Here is a 12,673-nt window from a genome sequence, read left to right on the forward strand (position 1 = left end):
TTTTATGGCATTAAAAACCTTCTTAAACGGATCAAGTGGGTTTTACTAAACATCACCAAGCCCCCGATGGTACGAGGAGGGTTCTCAACGTACTACACCATCTTGGTACCTGTAGAAGGCCTTCTCTGTTCCTTGCTTTGGATGCAGAGAAGGCCTTCGACAGGGTTCATTGGGGATTTTTGGACGCAGTACTCAAGAAGTTTGGGATACAGGGTGACTTCCACAGAGCCATTATGGCTTTATATCAAAACCCGATGGCAAAAGTTAATGTATCAGGATTTCTCTCGCACAGCTTTAAGGTAACAAATGGTACCAGGCAGGGATGCCCTCTATCGCCCCTGATCTTTGTCATGATCATGGAGACATTAGCCACCTCTGTGCGTAACAACCCAAAAATTAAAGGTATAGCGTTCCAAGACCAAACAAGCCTGATAAATCTGTTTGCAGATGATGTCTTACTCACCCTCTCTGAACCTTATACATCATTAGATCAGGTTTGGAAAACACTTAAAGAGTTCTCAGAAATCTCTTTTTACAAAATTAATGAAACCAAATCCCTACTACTAGACTTTAACTTAACTTCTGAAACGAGAGTGAAGATATCAAGGTCCTTTCCCTTCCCTTGGGCCAAGCACTCCTTAGATTACTTAGGCATAAAGATCCCTAGAAGATTTAAAGAGAATCTGTACTCTAAAATTCTTACAATAAAAAGCATACCATTCTATTTATTATGCTCTCCTGGGCCCCTCTGTGCTGTTTCTGCCACTCTCTGCTGTAAACCTGGCTTGTAATTGCCAGTTTTAGGCAGTGTTTACAAACAAACTAAACAGCTTCTGATAGGCTCACATAAGCAGAGTGTGTGAGTCATACAGAGTGTGCAGGCGGCCTGGAAGGGGTGTGTATAGCTTCTAGCTAATCACAAGCAGCCCTGCACATTCCAGTCTGACTGCCTCAGCCCGACTGTGCCGACAGAAGAGAGAAGATTAGATCATAGAACAGAGATAATACAGACACTGTGCAAGTAGGAAAGGATGCAGTAAGCCAGAGCTCATTAGAACAGGTATAGGAACTTATAGGATAGAATAAATAAGGATGAACATTTTGTTACAGAGTCTCTTTAAAAATCTGTATTCACATAATTTTCACCTTTACTGAACATGTTGCGATTAGAGCTGGATAGAATCTCCAAACTAGAACTTTCTCCCTCAGGGAAAATTGCGGCCTACAAAATGCAAACTTTACCTAAAGTATTGTACCTCTTTCGCACAATCCCCATCCCACTTCCTGTAGGGTTTTTTAAGGAAGCTAAAAAAAAATCCTGATCTCCTTCTTATGGGGTAGGAAAAGACACCGCATTGCTTATAGTACTCTTACTGTCCCATCAAATCTAGGAGGATTTGGTCTCCCAGACCTCCAAATATATCAACAAGCATGTGTCCTCGACATGGCTAAATTTTGGTGGAACCCCAATATTCCCAAAAAAATGGGCCTTATGGGAAAATAAACTAAACCACAACATCCCTCTCCGAGATCTGCTTCTTTTAAGTAGCTGCAAACGAGATCTGCAATTCTCAACCTCCCCAATTGTGCAAGTCACAATCCTGGGCTGACATGCTCGCTAACTTATTACCCAACACTGAGTATAAATCAGTTCCCATCAAGATTTCTGCACTCTCAGCAGTTATTCGAGACTTTAGATTTCAGGGATGGAACTCTCCGGGTATACAGACACTAACGCAAATTACTTCACATAATAAACTTCTTCCTTTTTTTTACTCTATCCCAGAGATTTCCAGGGTTTGAATCCACCTTCCTCCAATACCAACAAGTAGCTTACTGGTTTAAATCATACCCTCTAACAGAAATCCTTATACCTCGATAACTACTGGCAATGTTAGACAGCCAAATCCAGCTTAGAGGAGGCATCTCTGCCTGGTATCAAACTATGATGAATAAACGAGTCAGTTTATTGGATAAATATGCTATTTACTGGTCCTCAGAAATGCAGACCCCAATAACAACTAATATCTTTATCAGGGCCCATAACGACCTTAAAAAGGTATCTAAATGTGCCACTCACCCTGAGACCTCAAGGAAGATCTTCTATAAATTCTATACCTCTCCACGCTTGCTAGCCAGCTTTTCTACCGATCATTCCCCCCTATTGCTGGAAAGAGTGTGATATGATAGGTACAGCTTTTCACCTATTATGGGACTGCCCCAAGATCAAGCCCTTATGGCAAGCTATTTTCCAAATAATTGCGACAATTACAGGCTCACCGATAACAGGAAGTCCAGAACTAGCCCTGTTTCTTATAGGCCTTAAAACATTTCCTATTAATTTCCAAATGCCAGTTGCACACTTGTTATGCTCCACAAAACAAGCTATTTTAGGAAAATGGGCATCTGAACATATCCCTTCCCTGCCTTCCATAATTCAGACCACACAATGTAACCTAACTATGGAACACAGTCTCGGATTAAATCCCAACCCCCTACTATATCCTCCTGTCCAATCTATTTATTGGAAAGAAATAGTAAATTATTTTGAAGTCTCCACCTCTTATACTAGTTCTCCCTTAGTATAATGAGATATGAAGTATTCCCTACCAATACAGATTGTTAGTGGTACCTCCCTATTCTACTTAATGGATATAATACCTACCCCTGGTGCTCTCCCCCTCTCCTTCCTTTCTCATATCCCTCTGAAGAGACAAACTGTCCACAACAGCTCCCCTTACCACAAGAAAATAGCAGGTAAGGTAAAGAGCTGCTGTTACTTTCACATCTCTGCATTGTTAGACCCTATATTGGTTCTTGGTTTATTGGCTTCTTAAAGAGACACTGAAGCGAAAAAAAAACTATGATATTATGATTTGTATGTGTAGTACAGCTAAGAAATAAAACATCAAGATCAGATACATCAGTCTAATTGTTTCCAGTACAGGAAGAGTTAAGAAACTCCAGTTGTTATCTCTAAGCAAAAAAGCCATTATCTCTACGACTTTCAAAGTCGTGGAGAGGGCTGTTTTCTGACTTTTATTATCTCAACTGTTAGTTAACTATTTACTTTTTCTCTGGCAGAGGAGAGGTCATTAGTTCACAGACTGCTCTGAAAGAATCATTTTGAATGCTGAGTGTTGTGTAATCTGCACATATTAGAGAATGATGTAATGTTAGAAAAAACACTATATACCTGAAAATAAAAATATGAGAATATTTTCTTTGCTGCTAATCTTCTAGTAATTATTCATAGTACACAACCAATTCATTATATCATATATTTTTTTTCGCTTCAGTGTCTCTTTAAATATGTTACCTTATGCATTATGTACCGTGTCGTGGTAACAAGATGATGACACTTTTCTGAATGATAGATTGATGTCTCACATCTATACTGATCAGAATCTTTGTTATATGTATACCCACGAAGATATAGTATGGTATAGGTTCATAGAAGTAGAAAACAGTAGATTATGATCTTGTGACCTATATCCATGATTTATGTGTTCTCAAATACCTTTACATTCTGTTTATACATGTCTATACATGTCATGTACATTGAACCATGATGCAATTTATACCTGAATGTTTTTTATTGTTATTGCTTTAAATTTAATAAAAATGTATTGTGAAAAAAAAAAAAACTCCTATAGACGCACCCATGTTGCGCCAGTAACAACATGGGACAAGCATTGTTGCGTTTCTCTCTCATCCCAATATCACACACTGTCACTGCACCACATCCAATCGAGAACATTGGTCCGAGCTCTTGCAGCATGTTTGATTGATAAGTGCGACCAATTGGTCACATTGTTGCTTCGACATACTCTTGGCTATGAAAATAGGTGACCTATTTTCATTTGATTATAATAATGGACTCAAATGGTCATTTAGCCAAGTCGGCTACTGTATGGCCACCTTAATTCTCGGTTCAGTCAGAAACAAAAGCAGGTAATCAGCAAATGCAGAGACCTTATGCTGGGAGTAGTGTATGGAGACCCCTTAAAGAGAATCTGTACTCTATTCTTACAATAAAAAGCATACCATTCTATTCCTTATGTTCCCCTGGGCCCCTCTGTGCTGTTTCTGTCACTCCCTGCTGCAATCCTGGCTTGTAATTAACAGTTTTAGGCATTGTTTACAAACAAATGACATGGCTGCTAAGCAGAGTATCATAGGCGGAGAACAGCTTACTGTGTGATTCATGCAGAGCTTGGGAGGGGGTGTGTAAAGGTTCGGCGAATGACAAGCAGTGCTGCACATTCCACACATTCCAGCCTCTGCCCGACAGACACGACAGAGGAAAGGAGATAAGATTTATTACAGAGACAGTGCAACTAGAAAAGGTTGCAGTAAGACAGACCACATCAGAACAGGTATAGGAACTTATAGAATAGAAGAAATAAGGCTCAACATTTTGTTACAGAGTCTCTTTAATAGAGCTATCTGCCCTAAACATTTTAATAAATGGTTCCAGAACGACTATGAACACGAGTGAGGCGAGTGGGCAGCCTTTGTGGGGATGGGGATGGTTATGCCCGATTTACTTTGTGATTCCTATGTAAACTGTCTGGGTTTTGTCAACTGACTGATAATACTCTCTGATGTCATTATGCTATTTGTCCACATTGATGATTGCTATCCTTATGCGTTTGCAATTGTGAATTGCACTCGTTTTACCTCTTTCTCAAAAAAAAAAAAAAAAAAAATCATGATCAGATAGAAATCTATTAACCCTTACTTAAAGGAAAGGCCCAAGGAACTTCGCTGCATTGGCTCCTGGTCCCCTCCAGTGCAGATGCCATCCTCGCGAGGTCGGTAGCTTCCTGCGTCCCACTGTGCGCAGAACTACTGCACCTGCACAGTGCAGCCCGGATGAAGTCAGCGCGACTGAGAGCCGCTTGCGCAGGCGGACATCTTACGCCAGAGAGGAACCCCGGACCACCAGCATGCAGTGGCATGGAGCGGAGCTGCAGCATGGGCCCAGGACGGCTGGCAGGGGCTGGCGGAAGCCCCAGGTAAGTAGATTTTTTTATTTTAAAAGTCCTCGGATGTGTCCTTTAAGCAGAAGAATTTGAGTACAGGAGAAGGATCCAGTCAAGCATCTGTTTGCCTATGCCCATATGCTGAAGAGAGTTCCATGTAATACAGTCAAAGGTTTTTTCAGCGTTGGTGGAGAAGACCCCCAAAAACTGCCATCAAAGCCAGGCCTGGGAGTTCTTTGTGGCACAATTCCTACTTGCGCAGATAGCCAGATAATGCTCTCCCACCCTTTCAATATAGGGGAGCCAGGGGGAGCCAGTGGCTCACCATCCTCTATGCAGTGTCTCAACAGAGCGACCATCACTCACCTCCCCAGGATCTGGCCACATCCTGGAAGTCTTCCTCCTGTCCCGCAGGTGGTGATGCAACTATGCAGAGATCACCCTCCGTCATGTGACAAATGGCATTTTCGTTCAGTCATGGAGCCCAAGAGAAGACTGCAGCTGCCATTGCCATGGAATCCCAGGCAAGATGAGTGATACTGGGATACTGGGAGGAGTGGGTCTGCTCCTCTCCCCATCCTGCACCTTCCGTGTCCTCACCCCACCTACATCCCTACAATTCACATCATTCGAGGCCCACACCATCTGCCTCTACCACCCCCTCCCTGCCATTGTTGCGGTCTTATACCGCCCTTCCGGGCTCCACCCCACAATTTCCCGATGACCTTGCCTCCTGGCTCCCTCACATTCTCTCCTCTGACCTCCCCACCATCATCCTTGGGGATTGCAATATTCCCATTGATGAAGCCAAGAACTCCGCTGTGACCCGGCAACTCACCATTGTCAACTCACTTGGACTAGTACAACACACCAACACCCCCACTCACACTGCAGGTCACACTCTCGACCTTATATTCACTAAGGGCTCTTTCACATTAGGGCAGATTTTCTGCGTTTCAACGCAACGGGTAAAGTTTGCGTTACCCAAGGTGAAATGAAAGTCCATAGACTTTCATTTTAGCTTTCACATATAACGCAGCCTTTTTGTGCATTGCGTTGCACTGCACCCAGGCGCAGATTTTCGGCCGACGCTAGCTTTATGCGTTACAATGTTAGTCAATGTAAAACGCACACTATGCACGTTTTTAATCCGTTAACGCAGGCAATCAGTCCCAGAATGCAACAGAGGAACAATGTAGAAAGTTGAAAACTAAAAGAAAAAAAAAATTACCTGCGTTTTCCTATGTGCTATAACGCACACTCACTGCAGTGCAACGCATATCAAAACGCATTAAAACGCATACAACAAAACGTATGCTTTGAGCGTTCTCCAACGCAAGCTCTGATGTGAAAGAGCCCTAAATCCACCACCATTGCAGATCTTGACATCGCACCCTTTCCACCCTCAGACCATCACCTTCTCACCTTCAACCTCCTCACGGAAGGCACCTCCAAACTACCCGCCCACCCACCTGGTCGATGGCAGCGAGACCTACGCATGCTCAACCCTAGCGTCCTTGCTGACCCCCTCCATGCCCTCTCCTCCACTCTCCCCACCCTAACTTGTCCTAATCTTGCTGTAGCTCAGTATCGCCAAACTCATCAGCCCTAGAGAAAGCTGCTACACCAATATTTCGCCGCAACCGACTCCCTAACCCCCAGCCCTGGCGCACTACCCATAATCGCAACCTCCAGAGGAAAACACACGCAACTGAACGGAAATGGAGGAAAACTAGACTTAACCAGGATTTCCTACAGTACAAGACCAACCTGCTGCAGTTCCACACTGCCCTTGCTCATGCGAAGCAGGAATACTTTACCAAGCTCATCGGAGCACAAGCTTCCAACCCCCGGCGTCTTTTTGCCACGTTCAGCTCCCTGCTTAAACCCACCTCCCCACCCTGCGTTTCCTCCCTCTCTGCCACAGATTTAGCCACCCACGTCACCAACAAAATGGTCTCCATCCGGCCAGGAAACATTCAATCTCCACCTCCCACCCCTCCCAACCAGCTCCTCCTCCACCCTATCCTCCCCCTCACATCCTTCACCCCTACTACCACCGAGGAAGTCAACCACCTACTGCAGACTTCCCATACCACTACTTCCCCTTGTCCCCATCCCTTCTGATTTACTCCAGCCTCACTTCACGGAATTGGCCCCAGTCCTCACTACCCTGTTCAACCTCTCCCTATCCACAGGCACTTTCCCCTCAGACTTCAAGCAGGCCAATGTACTACCTCTGCTAAAGAAACCCTCCCTCGACCCCTCGCTATCCTCCAACTACCGTCCTATCTCCCTCCTCCCCTTTGCCTCAAAACTCCTTGAGCGTCTGGTTCACAAACGCCTGACCCAGTACCTCAATGCCAACTCACTGCTAGACCCACTGCAATCTGGATATCGGCCTGCCCACTCAACCGAAACTGCTCTCACCAAAGTGGTCAATGACCTTGCCTTAGCTAAAGCTGAAGGTTAATACTCCATTCTCCTCCTCCTTGACCTTTCAGCAGCTTTTGACACAGTAGATCAACCCCTACTCCTCCAGTCCATGGGCATTCAAGATCTCGCCCTGTCCTGGCTTTCATCCTACCTCTTCAACCGCTCCTTCACGACCGCCTTCAATGAGTCCTCGTCCACCCCCAACCACCTCTCGGTGGGAGTCCCCCAAGGTTCGGTCCTTGGCCCCCTACTGTTCACCCTATACACATCCTCCATTGGCAAGGTTATCTCCTCCATGGGTTTTAACTATCATCTGTATGCAGAGGATACCCAGATCTACCTTCACACCCGACATATCCACCACTACCATGGACAAGGTCTCCTCCTGCCTATCAGTCCATCATGAATGTGGCAGTCAGAATTATCCACTGCTCCCATCGCTCCACCACGGCGGATCCCCTCCTTGAATCCATTCACTGGCTTCCTATCCAGTCCAGAATCAGATTCAAGATACAGTGTCTGACCTACAAATCTGTCCACAAAACCTGCCCAACCTACATTTCCGATCTTACTCAGAGGTACACACATAACCGCTCACTCCGCTCTTCCAATGAACTTCGCATAACCGCCCCCCGCATCACCTAGTCCCATGCACGCCTCCAGGACTTCTCAAGAGCTGCTCCAACACTATGGAACTCCCTACCTCCACCCATTAGAGCAGCCCCCTCCTTCAACATCTTCAAGAAGGCCCTCAAAACTTACCTTTTCACTCTGCCCCACCACCCCTCACAAGTGCTCTAAACCCACAGCTGAACTCTGGTCCCCTACCTTTCATGTCCTTACCTCTCCCTCTAGATTGTAAGCCTTTGGGCAGGGTCCTCCTCCTTTTGTATCCTACCTGATCATGCACCTCCATTACTGTGAACCCATGCTATGCATCTGAGTGAACCTAACTTGCCTAATCTCCATGCTCCCATCCAGTGACTGACTAAGCATTACCTTGTACTCATACTGTGCTGCATGATCTGGTCTTTCTTGTATTCATGTATTGTCATTTTGCTGTATGTCACCCCTAAATATTGTCTGTAACCTAAACTAATGTCCAGCGCTGCGTAATATGTTGGCGCTTTATAAGTACAATAAATAAATAATAATAATAAATACTAGTGCTTGCTGTGCATGTCCCTCCCAGCAGTATCCACAAGTGTAGCTTGGAGTTGTTTCTAATTGCAGTTAAAAGTAACCCCCACACTACACTTGGTAATACTGCCGAGGAGGTTACATTTTGTTTATAAATTCCTCTCCTGGCTGCTGGTCCCTGTGTCTCACCTGATGTTCGCACTATATGCCAGTCTCTGTTGGCAATGTCCGCTGTGAACACCACTTGTCTCCTCTACTCTAAGGCCCTCACAAAAGCATCTTTGAAACTTCTGCTGCGGGTTCCCATTTATCCTCTAGGCAGACCAATGAAATCCATCCTGATTCTCAATGGTCCAGGTCAGGTCACGCTCCAGGGAAGACTGAGAAGAGAAGACCAGCAGTGGCGATCACAGCAGGTCTTGGTTGATGGACCAAAACGATAGGAGGTGATGTTACCAGCAGTGCCTGGCATGCAGCGTGGATGTCAGGTGTGTGTGTGTGTGTGTGTGTGTGTGTGTGTGTGTGTGTGTGTGTGTGTGTGTGTGTATCTCCTGAGGGAACAAGGCAGCAGTACTATGGTGCTGAAGGACAGCTCCACAGCACAAACAACTCGCCATGGCTTGGCATATAGGAGTAATGCACTTAACGTTTGGCCAGGTGATAAGTAGCTTGCATACTGGAAGCTACTTGTCACCTGCAATAGGATCAGGCCCTATAGCCCAATCTACACGATACGATTCTTTGTACGATTCGATTACGATTCTATTTACAATTCGATTAAATCCAACATGTCCGATCCTGATTCAATTCGATTTGCCATTGTTTTGCAATTGCAAATCGAATTGAATCGAATCAGGATCGGACATGTTGGATTTAATTGAATCGTAAATAGAATCGTAATCGAATCGTACAAAGAATCGTATCGTGTAGATTGGATTTATGTGCTACTAGATGGTTTTAGGTTGCCTAGACGTCAGACTCAATTTAATCAGTACAGATCCTTTAAGGTGGAAACTGGTATTGAAGTGATATGCCAAAATGTATCAATGCTCAGTTAATAAGGTGAAAATTCAGAGTTCTATACGGTAGTAAAAATAGTTTTAAATGTTTTGCTTTTTGAGCGGTTTTCTTTAGGTCTAAGGCAACCAGTGTTTTTGTGTAAACTGGCTTGATCTCTACCACTATTAACCTTCTGGGTGGTATGCCCAATACTGTATCGGCCAAGAAAATTTTTGCTGAAAGCGATATGCATGACACAGTGTTGGGCATGCTGTTCGGGAGGTTTTGCAAGGTATAGGTGTCCCCCGTAGAGGTAAGGCAGGTGAAGGGGGTCCAGCATACGTTAGCCAGTAATAGTATACATAACATAGTATAGTATAGGTGCCCCCCTACCCCTGATCCCGGCGCTGTTGCTTACTGTGCCTCTCTCCAGCGAGCACTGCATCCTCTCTGCACAGCTCCGGTATTCTCTATGGAGAGGCTCAAAAATTGACGTCATGATGTTGATCAGAGGGATGGAAGGTCTCTCTTATCTTTTACTAGGAAAGGTTAGATGAACTGGGCTCATTTAGCCTGGAAAAAAGATGCCTTATAGGGGATCTAATTAACATGTATAAATACATCAGAAGGCAATATAAAAACTTGTTAGATGAGCTTTTTGTCCCTAGGCTAGTACAAAGGACTAGGGGACATAATCTGTGAATGGAGGAAAGGTTTTTGCCATTTGTTTAGGAAAGCGTTCTTTACAGTAAGAGTGGTCAAAATGTGGAATATGTTACCACAAGAAACAGATTGCCCAACTGGAGTCGAGAAGGATTTTTTCCCTTTTACGGCTAAGCGGTCCAAGCCTTGTAAGGATTTTTCACTTTCCCCCGGATCAACAGAGTTATGTGAGGGTGCAGGCTAGTGTTGTACAATATTTTCTGGTTAAACTCAATGGACTTAGAGTATGCCTCATTTTAACACAACTAATTACGGGGTGCATGAAAAACTGAGTTATGCATTATTACGTGCGTCTTACTGTACAATTAGTAGAGGGCAGTACATTGCATGCAATACATTACGCTCTACTCATTGTGTGGCAAGACTTTACATACGTTATTGTGCTTAACGCAGTTTATTACATATAACTGTATTCATTGTAATTTAATAAGCATTTCCAAGGAATCCTTTAAATAAAATGGTAGATGTAATATGTTCTTTAACACCACTTGAGGACCACAGGGTTAAACCCCCCCCCCCCCCCCTAAAGACCGGGCCATTTTTTCTGTAAATGGGCCAATGCAGCTTTAAGGCCTCGCTGCAGGGCGGCACAACTCAGCACACAAGTGCTCTCCCCTTTTCTCCCCACCAACCGTGCTTTCGTGGGGTCAGATCGCTCCCCCAGTATTTATTTTTTTTATAAATATTTATGTTATTTTTCAATACATTTCCCTTTTTTTTAAATTTATTTTCTATTCCCCCCTCCCTCCCTCCGCCAGCCAATCAGCGTGATCGGCTGTCATAGGCTTCAGCCTACAAGAGCCGATCGCTATCCTGTCTCTCATGGGGACAGCCATGCCACACGATTGTCCCCAGTACAGCGCTGCCTTAGATCGCAGTGCTGTACAGCAATAAAAGACAAGGGTTTCTCCGTCTAACAGTCTCCCAGCGGCGATCGCCGGTGGAAGACTGAAGGCAAAGCGGAGCTCCGTAATCAGAGCGAAGATGCGTGCGCATCAGTGCGCGTGATCTCCTACAAACCAAGCCCCAAGGACCTTACGGCGATCGGCAAGCGGTTAAGCATTCAGTTTGTTTTTTTTAAGTTTGCAGTAAACTTTTTATTTTATTTTTTACTGCAAAAGCTACGATTTCTCAAATTCAGGTGGGTGATGAAAAGCAAACCTGAAGTGAAAGTAAACTTATAAGATAAGCATGTGTAGCATTAATGGTAAATAAAATGTTAGTAACAGCCATTTGTTATTTTTAGTTCTGAATTTTTAAGACTTAAATCCTAAGCAGCATTCATAAGTTTCTGATGTAAAATCTGCTTCAATACGCTGCAAAACAGATAACATAACAGATGTAATGACCCTTTGAGCTTTTTAACACTAAAAGCTTATCAGTGTGGTTTCCTCAGAGTGTTTTGGCTTCCATTTACTTTTTAGCACATCAGGTAAAATTTGACTTTCCATTTGATACCCTCATTTGCATAGATATCTTAGGACGTTTTCTAATACTTGCAGAGACAGAAAATAGATAAAGAGAGTTCAAAAAAATGTAGTAGGAATAGACTATATGCATTCATGTGCATCTCATTGTTATATGTCAGTTAAAGTATTCTTTAATGACAATCTAGGCTTAAAGAGACTCTGTAACATTAAAAACATCCCCTGGGGGGTACTCACCTCGGGTGGGGGAAGCCTCCGGATCCTAATGAGGCTTCCCACGCCGTCCTCTGTCCCACGGGGGTCTCTCCGCAGCCCTCCGAACAGCCGGCGACTGTGCCGACTGTCATTTCAATATTTACCTTTGCTGGCTCCAGCGGGGGCGCTGTGGCGGCTTTCCATTCCGAACTACACGGAAATACCCGATCTCATTCGGGTCCGCTCTACTGCGCAGGCGCAGGAGACTTGCGCCTGCGCAGTAGAGCGGACCCGACGGCGATCGGGTATTTCCGTGTAGTTCGGAATGGAAAGCCGTCAGAGCGCCTGCGCAGGAGCCAGGAAGGTAAATAATGACGTCACCGCTGCCCGGACTCCACGGAGGGCTGCAGCGAGACCCCTGACGGATGGAGGACGGCGTGGGAAGCCTCATTAGGATCCGGAGGCTTCCCCCACCCGAGGTGAGTACCCCCCAGGGGATATTTTTATGTTACAGTTCCTCTTTAACATGCTTTGTTTTTATAGTACTTTATGTATGAACACACATTTTCCTCTTTGACAGACACAACAGATTAGTACATAACAAAAGAAACAAATTAAAGGCATGTTTAGATAGGGGCATTGCAAAGCTTATAGATTTGTGATTAAGAGGTAACATTATATTAATCATTAAACATTTTTTGAGAACTCTCAATCTTTATAGTGTCAGTATCCATACCACACTCTATATTAGGTAGGATCAAGGAA

At 44.4% G+C, this 12,673-nt stretch overlaps 1 protein-coding gene across 4 annotated transcripts in view; it reads right to left on the reverse strand.

Annotated features, from left to right (window-relative positions):
* MEMO1 (mediator of cell motility 1) overlaps nucleotides 1-12,673 on the reverse strand; it is a 715,696-nt gene that overhangs the window by 515,598 nt on the left and 187,425 nt on the right. The window lies entirely within an intron of this gene.

This window comes from Hyperolius riggenbachi, chromosome 4 (assembly GCF_040937935.1).
Source record: "Hyperolius riggenbachi isolate aHypRig1 chromosome 4, aHypRig1.pri, whole genome shotgun sequence".
In the NCBI taxonomy this organism is placed as follows: domain Eukaryota; kingdom Metazoa; phylum Chordata; class Amphibia; order Anura; family Hyperoliidae; genus Hyperolius; species Hyperolius riggenbachi.